Source organism: Mustela nigripes, chromosome 2 (genome assembly GCF_022355385.1).
Source record: "Mustela nigripes isolate SB6536 chromosome 2, MUSNIG.SB6536, whole genome shotgun sequence".
In the NCBI taxonomy this organism is placed as follows: domain Eukaryota; kingdom Metazoa; phylum Chordata; class Mammalia; order Carnivora; family Mustelidae; genus Mustela; species Mustela nigripes.
In genome coordinates this window covers 188,932,311-188,944,521 of record NC_081558.1, presented here as the reverse complement: position 1 = coordinate 188,944,521, position 12,211 = coordinate 188,932,311, and the positions used below count along the sequence as shown (strand labels likewise).

The window sequence follows — 12,211 nt, the reverse complement described above, 5'->3', positions numbered from 1 at the left end:
AACAGTGCCTTTTGTGTCAAAACATAACTGTGGAAGGGAAAGTCAAAACCATACTGTGTAATTTTGACATTTTTAGATTAGAACCAAGTGAATAATTAATACTAAAGTTACATCAGCTAAGTAATTTTTACCTATGAAAAATCTCCATTTTGCCTAATCTGAACATTTTAGAAACATGTATAACAAAACAACAGAGCAAATTTTACAAGCAGCACCTACCATTAAATAAATCAGCCATTTAATTCCCAAATATGAATTTAAAAGTATCTTCAACTCTTCTTGAATATGAGAGAATGACAGGTTTAAAATACAATCTCTCTCTCTCTCTCTCTGTTTTACTTCTTCATTTCCTGATTCTGTGAATAGTCCAGCAGCCACATTTTATTACTACCCTATAAATGCACCTGACTTGTTTTATCAGCCTTTCCCACATATTTTTAAGCCAACACTATGGCCCCAACCAGTACCCAACCATTTGGAATCATAGAATGGAAATGAAGACTAGCAAAATGATATTTCCTCCTCCCTCCCCCAAACCTGATGGGAAATTCCTTATGCAATCAAACAATCAATAAAATCTACTCTGCTGATGTCTGAAGAGAGTCCAACCTAGTATAGAGAAGGACGTTAGTGTTTTGTTCTGTCCATGCCTCTTTCGGTTGCAAGTAATGAAAAAAATACAAAATTGCTCATGTGAAAAGCTGTTTTATTGCATTGCTGTCCCCATTATTTCATGGAAATAAGGAAAGAAAGTAATATTGAAAGTAGCAAAGTTGAAAAACTCGGTTGTAGTCTTCTCTATGAAACACAGTGTTCTCTCTGAACCTTGTTTCTCTCTTAGTTCTCTCTGTTTAAACCTCTTACCTCTGATGTTTTAAACCTCTTACCTCTGATGTGAAATGTCTCCATCCAAGTTACAACTTCATGGCTTCTCAGCTCCAGGGCCCACTAATGGTTGCCAACAGCTGAGAGAGAGAGCAGACACATCTGGATTAGCAGGGCAGATCCTATGAGTTGAGAGCCTACCCTTACCCACTCTGCTTTGCCCATGGGATTGGATCAAGTGTGTGTAGTAGTGGAACAGGCAATGATAGTCATGTTTTGTATAATTCTACCCCTATGCCTGGAAACATGGCATAGACATTGAATGATAGGTAGAAATCCAAGCCAGGTTTGGTTAGTGGTTTTGAATAAATTCTATAGGGAAGGAAGGACTTGAACCAATTCTTGAAGGATGAGTAGAAATTGAAAGGTGGAGAGGACAGGTCAGTTCAAACTGGGAGAATAGTAAGAGCAAAATTTAAAGATTAGAACCACCTGTACATATTTATTCTAAATTTTATTGGTATGAGGATATGGAACACACAATTTACAAATAACAATAAAAGGTATAATATCTTTTATTGTAATCTTATATCTCCTAGTGCTTTCATCGATTTTGCCTAGCTCTTATATCTATAGCCAATCTGTGGTTGCAGTTCAACCATAATTTGCCAAATGGAGTTGCATCCTAATCTGCTAATTTTGTGCCCACTAAACTTATTTTCATTAGCCATAATATGTGATCTACTGTTAAACTATTTCTCATTCTTATATAACTGACAATCTTCAAACTGAAAACTTTTCAGCTTTAGTACCAGTGGGAAATGTGTATATTTTATAAAAAAACTCACAAAATACCAGAAAATTTAGCACTTGGCTCTTGTGACCCAGAATGAGCTGGCTTCAGCAAACAATTGCTTTGTATGTGAGGTGACGATAATCTGAATGCCAATGGATAGGAAAGTTGCATGTGGGAAAATCTGCAAAATAATTGATGGGATTTGATGGTACATGGAAGCAAGATGGAGATAGAGAAGATTTCAACAATTTACATGTGGGTGAAGGGGTTTTGATGATACCATATCTGAGAAGGGATATAAAAATCCATCCATGGAGATCTGCTGTGTGATTGGCTAGCATGAAGTACTTACATAAAAATCCATTCATTCAACAAGTATCTATGGGAGATACTAATGAGAAAAACTCAACATTCTACATGCTCTACAGGATAATTTTCTAATAAATGGTAGAAGTCACCCACAGTTCAAAAATAGATGTAAATAATTATTGATTTCTAAAATTAAGTTTCTCTTTTCAGCTTTTAATGATGACCTTACTTGCACATTCCTCCTGAAATGGCACCCTCATTAGACTCTGAGCCTTCCCAAAGCAGAGTCTGTCTTACTTGAATCCTGTGTTTCCAGAATCTAGCTCAGTACTTGGCTGATACTGTTTATAACCAATAAATATGGGCTGAGTTAACAAATACAGAAGAATCTATAGTTGGCTTCATAAAAGATAAAGTCTGTGATAAAAGTGATGAAAGGGGGCAGGATAGTTGACTTCCATTCTTGGTCCTAGAGAAGATGTTGACCTATGCTAAATTTAGAGAGGTGCTTTGTAGTAGTAGTTGTAATCACAATCATGATGAATTAAATTAGTGCATAATTATGTAAAATCTGTCAGCCTCACTAAAATGTAATCTCCAGGAAGGCAAGGGCTATGTTTTCCTAGTTAAGGAAAACCTGAGGCAGCTATGAGGAGGAAAATGGTGTTGCAGGGCCCCTTGGGTGTCTCATTTTCTTAGCTAAAAGAGATGAACATAAACTAGGTGTTGCCTAACCTATACGAGACTTCCCTAAATAGTTCTCTATTATCCATTATTATTCTATGTTAAACTGGTAGCATCACTGTGTGATGACCAGGCAGGATGCTTGGCACTCTCCAGGACTCCCCTCCAATGGTTTTCCTTTTTCTTCTCCTCTTCCCTCTTAGGTGTAATCCTAATTATCTAATTTTTCAGTGATTGAGTTCCTCTAGACTTAGTTGTGTGTGCTCTCAAGTTTCTCATCTATATGATCTCCCTAGACAATCACATCTACTTATGGCTTCAAACTTCTATAAGCTGATAACTCAAATGCATAAAAAATGAGTAACCTATCTTCTGAGCTTCAGCGCTACATATCCAACTGTCTTCTTGGAAACACTTCTATTTGGCTTGCTCTTGATTTTGGTTGTTTTTTTTTGTTTTGTTTTGTTTTGTTTTATTCTACTTTCCTTAATTTCCTATAATCGTGAATGTCTCCACCGTTATGAAATTCCTCAGTCTGGGAATTGCAATGTCAATCTTGTCCCATCCTTTTCCCTTATTTTCTAGATCTCATCAACAGATTCAGTGGATTTTCTCTCCTCAATATCATTGCAAATCCATCTGCTTCTTTCTGTTCATGCTGCCACCATCCTGGTCAAAGCAGCAGCATTTCTCCACAGGAATAAGAAACAGCTTGTTATCTGGTCCACCTGAAGCCAGTCTCAGTCCGATTCATGTCGTTCTTCTCCTTGAAACTTTGTAATGACCTCCTTTTGCTTTTCAAAAAAAAGTCCAATATTGTGAATGTTACCTGCCAGTCCTTGCATGGGCCTTATGTAGTCTCTTTCACTTCCTCCCAAATGCCATTCTTCTTCCTCTCTTTGATTATGTGCTTCCCTCTGCTAAGAAGGCCACCACTTCCCTGTATTAGACAATATCTTGACCTCTTTCTCAGCAGGACTTAAGTCGTGTCTTAATGTGATTTTTTTCAAGAATGATCAGACTAGGTAAGTTGCTCTAAATTTTCCATGTGTAGCTGTAATCACAATCATGATGAATTAAATTAGTGCATAATTATGTAAAATCTGTCAGCCTCACTAAAATGTAATCTCCAGGAAGGCAAGGGCTATGTTTTCCTAGTTAAGGCCGTGCTTCCGTCCTGTAACACAACAACTCTATAGATGTTGAAATCAACCAGTTTACTGGCTGGCTGACTGAACGAATAGCTCATTTAACAGGTACAATCTTAAAAGATACCTAATGTTAACACCATTCATGGTAACTAAGTAAAACTATTTCATATCTAAGCTATGGGACCCTCAAACCATGCACTGCAATATACTGCAAAGACGGCTTAGGGTTGTTTACTCTCCTTCTTGTTCCCCATTGGCATGTATAATGAAATGTTGATGAGGTCCAGCAACTGGATCCTAGGTAAAGGAAGAACAAATCAATATGTAACAGTGTTTTTGGTGTTTAGGGTCAAACTAAATAAATTGTGTACCTTATTACTGTTACGTAGATAATGGCTGCACTGGATATCACTCTTTTATTTTAAAGCCACTTAGTCTGAGTATTATTATTTTTAATGCCTTCACATATAAAATGGAGAAATGGCCTAATAATGAATACTTGATCCAGAAATCATGAAATCAATTTTAATATGCTTGGAAGATTTAATATTTTCTTAGTGCAGTGAGATTGATGAAGTCCTGTTAATGACTATATTGATGAGATTGAAGGAAAATGGGCTCTATGGTCTTTTGGTCTTTTGTCACCAGTGAGATGAACCTGTGATACAAACTAAAAAGTAGGTAAAGAAGGTTTTAAAGCAATCATGTTAAGTGTAAAAAAGTTAATTCTTAACTTTCTGTGCTTCTTTACAATGATAACTGTGCATTTTTATATAGATAACAAATATAGCTAATTTTGTCAGAAAATTTATTTGAAATTGATACATTTATTTCTAAGTATCTTACATAAATACTCTATGAATCTGTTTATTTTCTTTCTAGACCAGGGAGTATACACTCAAAAAGAACTCCTTTTCCTGACACATCGATGGAAAGTATTTTATTTAAAATCATAGTTTATTAAAAAACTAATCTAATAAGAAAATGTCTTTTCAAACCAAGTAAATATTAAGCAATGTGAAAAGTAGCTGTTGTTTCCATTATAATTTTCTTTTTAAAACATTGATATTTAAGAGGTAATTTTGAATACAGATTTAAGAGTTTCAGAAGATTTTTTTCCATGTAAAGTCTACCCATCAAGCCATATTCCCATGTTAATGAGGTTGAGGACAGATACTAATTGTAGCCCCAGTTTGTAATGCATCAGTTTAGCACTATTGATCTACTTAAAAAAATGAAAGTAAACTAAGCAAGAGGCGGTCTCAATACTAAAGGAATGATATATTGATTTCATCTGACAATGCTTTGTCTACAGATCAATGTGTATATGCAGCATAGACCAGTTAAGAATGAAACAGGGTGGGAAAAGGTCATGAAAGAAACAGTATCCAAGATTACTGGAGACCATGAAATGAACACATCTTAAAAGTTTATCTGGGGGCACCTGGGTGGCTGAGTGGGTTGAAGCCTCTGCCTTCAGCTCAGGTCATGATCTCAGGGTCCTGGGATCGAGCCCCACATGGGGCTCTCTGCTCCACGGGGGGCCTCCTTCCTCCTCTCTCCTCTCTTCCTGTCTCTCTGCCTACTTGTGATCTCTGTCTGTCAAATAAATAAATAAAAAATCTTAAAAAAAAAAAAAGCTAATCTGATAGGTGTTAATAAAGGAATTCAGTAGACTTACTGTGCAAAACTTCACAATTTATAAATATCTAATGACTACAATACTATACCACCATCTACTTTGAGGAAATTGAGACTTCTTAATTAAGAATGAGTTTGTAGTGTATTTATGAGAAGAAGTCATGATGTGAACTAGTCTTCCTCTCTTTTTACCGTATGGGGAATCTTGGCTGTTCAAAACCTGTTCCCAACTGCCTTTATCAAACACTTGTATTCAAATGTCCTCAAGTCTAGAATTCTCTGACACTTTCCTCTAGGCCTTATTTCAGATTCTAATGTTGACCTGTGTAATCCTCTGGGATCCAAAGGTTGTGTTTACCTTTCAGTCCTCTCCAGGTTCTTATTTGAATAGGCATACATTCTTTCAACCTGACAGCAGAATTTAATCTCAAACATAAAATGCCATGTTATTCAATACATCTCATGTGTCTTTCATATTTTGGTACCATCAAGTTGACCCCTTCCCAAGCAGAACCATTTATTTAGTTTATAATCTGATTAGCTCTTTATAGACTTTCCTCTTTTGAATCTTGATTCATTTCCTTGAAATATCTTTCTTATTTTAAATATAGGTAGGAAGCACATATTATGACTTTGGATTTAATTCTCTAATTAATGTTTATCTTACAGCTATACTTGTTCATAGAGAGCTGAATGTGTGTGATTTGTTATGTAGGTGCTTCTTAGGTTCATCAAACCATTTTTTATATTACCTTAAGATTTTCTTAAGTTACAGATTTTTAAAAATCCAATATATCAAGCTGGATTGATAAAAGGTTGAACGATGGAAGAGATATTTTCTAGCATAATAATAAAGTACTATTTCATCAGATGCCAGCTTTCTCCCCTGTAGAATAAAATTTAATATGCTATACTAAAATATATGCATATGCAAAAATTTTTCTTTGCGTAGTTTTTACCACTCTATTATAGAACCAGAGAAGGCTAATTTCAACATTATATCTATGGGGGGAAAAATAGCCTACCACAACATTTCTTTTTCCTCACCCCACCTACAGTTTTTATTTTCTAGGACTTAATATTTTGAGGGAAAAACTAAGTGTCATTCTGTATCAATATTGTACTTTAAGAATAAAGATATTCTATTTTATCAAGTATTCAAGTTAGCATGTCTTTGGGGATTTTTGAGGATTCTAATAGGGTCAGATGTGAATTTATGAGATGATACAAAAAAATAGTATGTAATTTATGTGTAGCAATACTGGATTTGAGAATAAAGTAATATAAAAATAATCGGAATGTTATCTTCCAAAAAATATATGCATTTTTTAATTTCTAATTTATCTTTGCTTTTAAAGCCAATTTTAATGGATATTTTGATTTGAAACCCAAGGAATAAGGACAAAAGTACTCCCCAAAATTGAACAGTAACATCAACAAACAACGGTGATAAGTATGTCCAAAGGAAATGTCAGTCAGCTCTAGGAAGCAGTAGCTGTGCAATAATGAAGAATGCATGTTCAGTCCCATTGTTTGTATTAGAATTAAGAAGTGTGAATCTTCTATACTAGCAAAACTTGGACAATCATATATGTAATTTTCTACATTTACATTCCTTCTAGCTCGGGTCTAAAGGAATACATACAGGAGCATAGCAGTTGCAGTCTATGCAAGAAAATGTGTTCCATAATACCTTGCATAACCCAAATGTTCTGTGCTTCACAATTCACCAAGGATGACAGATTTTTTGCTTTTAACTGCTCAAGTGGTCCCATCCTGTGGTGACAGTGTAAATCCAGCTTACCAATAAGTTGGCCTGTCAGCATTGAAATTCTTTGAATAATAGAAAAATTATTGTTTTCTTTTAATTTGACTTCTGAAATTTTGTTTATAATATGAAGATTCTTTTATATTTGATGCCATTTCAGATAAGCTCAAAATGCTACTGCACTCTGATTCCTTTCATCTTATAAAACTTGTGCTCAAGAACTGAAATTATAATGTGAATACGGTTTATATTTGTAGAATATACTTCTATAAATAGAAGTAGAAGTACTGATTATTATTACCTTGTAAAAAAAATACATCATATTGGTTAACAGTTTAGTTTTCATAAGTTAGCAAAGAAACACATAGTTTTCAGTACCTTTGAAGAAAGCACCTAATTTTAGTTTATTTCTTTGGTTCTTATACTCACATTAAAAACATATTTGCCTGGAATTGAAGAATGTCTAAGCTTTCTACATGAAATAGAACTAGAAAATTCCTTTATTAATTATATCGTTCATCACAACCTTGTAGGTAAGTGAGGGAATTTGACATTGTTTTCACAATCTAGCATAGAAAATGGCTGATTTTTTTATTTGGTAATTACCTACTCCCTGAAAATTCCTCCTGGAAAATCATAGGAAGTCTCTTTTGAAAATGTCCAAAGTGAAATATAGCAGACTTCTGTAAACTCACTGTGTTCTCTGACCAATCTATTCTTGCTCTTAGTATTTAGATATCAGAAATCCTATCAGTTGGAAGCCAAGAGAGTATGGTGTGAAAACTAGGATGGTAAATAAAGTGTACCAATACGGTAATGGAAATCTATGCCCTGTAGTGACTTAAATCATTCTTAAGACTTAGGTTATCTTGTGATGCCTGAGTGGCTCAGTCAGTTAAGTGTCTGCCCTCGGCTCAGGTCATGATCCCAGAGTCCCGGGATCAAATCCCACATTGGGCTTCTTGCTCAGTGGGGAGCTTGCTTCTCCCTCTCCCTCTGCTCACTGCTCCCCTTGTTTGTGTGCTCTCTCTCTCTCTCTCTCTCTCTCTCTTTACATATAGATAAATAAAGTCTTTAAAAAAAAGACTTAGGTTATCTTCTACATGATGTCTGGGAGATTGGTACTATCATAGCGTACCCACTTTTCTTTGGTATGTGCTCAGCTTCATATACAAACTTTTCAGCCTCTACAACCTTGATTGGTCTGGAAAATGCAAGCTTGCCCTTACTCAAACTTTTTCTTTCTCCTTCTCTTTCTGTATGTATCAGTGCTGACCTCTGAGTCAGCTGAGCAAAAGACAATAGTGACAACAAGATGGGCAAGAAAGATAATCATCCTTGCGCTGGGGCCATGCTAATCGTCTCTGTATCGTTCCAATTTTAGTATGTGTGCTGCCGAAGCGAGCACAGCAAGCAAGATTATCAGTTGTCCAAATCACTCCCCACCTAGACTGGTTTCTTAGCATTTGAGACCTGACACTGAGTTTTCTCAGATATTAAATCGGTATAAAATGTATGTAGGGTGAGGGTACACTATATGATGTGTGAAAGAGCACCCTTACTTTGCTAGAACATTTAAGGCTATGTAGGATGAAAAGTGTGTACCTGATAATGCATATATATACCAGAGGAAAGGGATACACACACACACACACACATTATTTGATATTATGTATATTACACTTGACCCTTGAACAACATGGGTTTGAACTGTGTGGGTCTACTCATAGACAGATTTTTTTTTTCATAAATACAATGCAGTACTGTAAAAGTATTTTCTCTTCCTTATGATTTTCTCAATAACATTTTCCATTCTCCATCTTACTCTTGTGTAAGAATACAGTGTATAGTAGTAGTACATTTATAAAATGTGTATTGACTATTTATGTTATTGGTAAGGTTTCCAGTCAACAGTAGGCTATTAGTATTTAAGTTTCTGAGAAGTTAAAAATTACAGGTGGATTTTCATCTGCCTTGGGAGTCAGTGCCACCAGCCTCCATGTTCTTCAAGGGTCTACTGTGTGTTTGTGTGTGTGTGTGTGTGTGTGTACACATACACACACACATATAATATAATATTACATTAGTGTTAATAGATATGTCTATTATATTATAAAGTATTATAAATAAAGGATATTATGTATGTGCCTAACTATATAAATTGTTACCACTTGAAAATGTGAATAACACTCTTCTCTCACTAGCCATAAGAAAATGGGACAACAGACCAATTTGACCCACAGGCTGTTATTTGCAGACCCCTCTGCTAAACTATACTTTAAGTATGTACAAAATAAGAGATAAGTTCTTTGTGTGTATGTGGAAGTTGAGTTACTAAATAACTATCCTAGGAAACTGAACAACTCATATTGACTTTATAAGAATTGAAATAATTTCTCAAAGAGGTATTACATATGGAGATATTAAATAGGTAGTATTCCATATTATTAACATTATTTAAAACAGGGGCACCTGGGTGGCTCAGTTGTTAATCCTCTGCCTTTAGCTCAGTTCAAGATCCCAGGGTCCTGAGATAGAGCCCCACATCGGGCTCTAGGCTTGGCAGGAAGCCTGCTTCTCCCTTTCCCACTCCCCCTGCTTGTGTTCTCTCTCTCGCTGTCTCTCATTGTCAAACACATAAATAGAATACATAATTAATTAATTAATTAATTAATTAAAGACATACTTAGTAGTTCTGGGAAAGGCTAAAATTATAAGCATTGTAATTGGGGAGGACATTATTAATGTATATTTTATAATATATATATATTAAGTTTTGTAATTACCGTCAACTTTGGCAGTTAATTTTCTCAGTGTTAATCAAATAGAATATTTACCATTATCAATTAGCCGTTAAACTAATAGCCAAAAAGGAATGGTATCTTGTAAGTCATTAAGAAGCAATTAATATCTTAAAATTTCCAGACTCTGCACTCATAGCTTTATTGAAATAGCACTCTGCTTTATCTGCTTTGTTCAGGATTTGAACATGATGATCAACGACGTATGTTAAAATATGAGGAATATGTAATTTATAAAAAGGAATAACCTAGTGATTTTTCCATTGAATCGAATCTGCATTTTATTGCACTCTGTAGTTTTGTGGCCTCTTATCATATGAATTAGTAATTTGATATCCGTATTTGCTCTGAAAAAGAGGGACTACATTTTTCTCTTCCTCTGTCTTCTGGTGTATGCTGAGATAAATCCTTATGGTTTTCAGGGTAGAATAGAACAAGAACCATGGTGGGGAAAAATGTCTTCTTTAAGCTAGAAGGAGTGTGCCATGTGTTAATGCAATTCCAGAGAAGACATCATCTTGATTATCCCCAGTGGGGACTACAAAGCAACACTCTAAGGCAAAGATGTCGGTCGGTTTTGCAAATTCCTTTCCTTCAGCATTGTCTGTTCCTTTCCTCCCTCCCCTACTTTTCTCTCATTTTTTCCCTCTCCTCCTTCTCCTCTTTCCTAGAAATGCATTTTGAACAGACCATTTTACATTCCAACATGTAGTAGGTCTGTTCTAGATAGACACTCTTATATATATAATACTTTGTTCTCTGAATGGCTTTTTTCTTCAGCTTCATTGAAATATCAGCAAATAAAACTGTAAGATATTCAAAGTGTATCACATTGAGATACCACCTTACACCATTTAGAATGGCCAAAATTAACAAGACAGGAAACAACAAGTATTGGAGAGAATGTGGAGAAAGGGGAACCCTCTTACACGGTTGGTGGGAACGTAAGTTGGTGCTGCCACATTGGAAAACAGTGTGGAGATTTCTCAAAAAATTAAAAATAGAGCTGCCCTATGACCCTGCAATTGCACTACTGGGTATTTACCCCAAAGATACAGATGTAGTGAAAAGAAGGGTCATATGTACCCCAATGTTCATAGCACCAATGTCGACAATTGCCAAACTGTGGAAAGAGCCAAGATGCCCTTCAACAGATGAGTGGATAAAGACAATATGGCCCATATATACAATGGAGTATTATGCCTCCATCAGAAAGGATTAATACCCAAATTTTGTAGCAACATGGACGGGACTGGAAGAGATTATGCTGAGTGAAGTAAGTCAAGCAGAGAGAGTCAATTATCATATGATTTCACTTACTTGTGGAGCATAAAGAACAACATGGAAAACATTAGAAGATGGAAAGGAAAAATGAATTGGGGGAAACTGGAGAGAGAGATGAACCATGAGAGACTGTGGACTCTGAGGAACAAACTGAGGGTTCTGAAGGGGAGTGGGTTGGAGGATGGATGAGCCTGGTGTAGTGCATGGAGCACTGGGTGTGGTGCATAAACAATGAATCTTGGAACACTGAAAAAATAAAATTAAATTAAAAACATAAAGTGTAATATAATAATTTAATATACTCTAAATTGCTTTTAACCAAGTTAAGCACTGGTGTGGTACTGGTCCAGCAGGCAGCAGAATAGTGTTGGCAGAATAAATTGTGTAACAGAAAAATATACATAGGCAATTAAATTTTTACTTAATCTATAGGTTTAAAATCGTAAGATATTTATTATATAGGGGTTCCATTTGAGAGGCAAAGAACATACATGAGCTGAAATGCACAAGTTGTTTCCATTTATGTTAACCTACTATATGTTTGCTATAAAAATGAAAGAAAGATAGTTTAATAAAATAACCATCGCTCATACCATTTCCTTTCTTGTGATGCACTATACTTACTTTTCATACATGATACATTTTTACATCAGTCGGTCAATAAAAAAGGCCTAAATTTTTTATATAGGTGGCTATAATATACTTATTAAATCCAGAACTTTGTCCCTGTAGTTACTTTCATATCCCATTTTATTTTATTTTTTTTTTATTTTTTTTTTTTTTTATTTTTTTTAAAGATTTTATTTATTTATTTGACAGAGAGAAATTACAAGTAAGCAGAGAGGCAGGCAGAGAGAGGAGGAAGCAGGCTCCCTGCTGAGCAGAGAGCCCGATGCGGGACTCGATCCCAGGACCCTGAGATCATGACCTGAGCCTTCGGCTCAGGTCATGA

The 12,211-nt window shown here is 35.4% G+C and overlaps 1 protein-coding gene and 1 pseudogene across 7 annotated transcripts in view; one reads left to right on the top strand and one right to left on the bottom strand.

Moving 5' to 3' along the window:
- Positions 1-12,211, top strand: part of ROBO2 (roundabout guidance receptor 2) — a 1,305,913-nt gene that overhangs the window by 1,082,561 nt on the left and 211,141 nt on the right. The window lies entirely within an intron of this gene.
- Positions 8,484-8,582, bottom strand: LOC132012686 (U6 spliceosomal RNA; annotated as a pseudogene).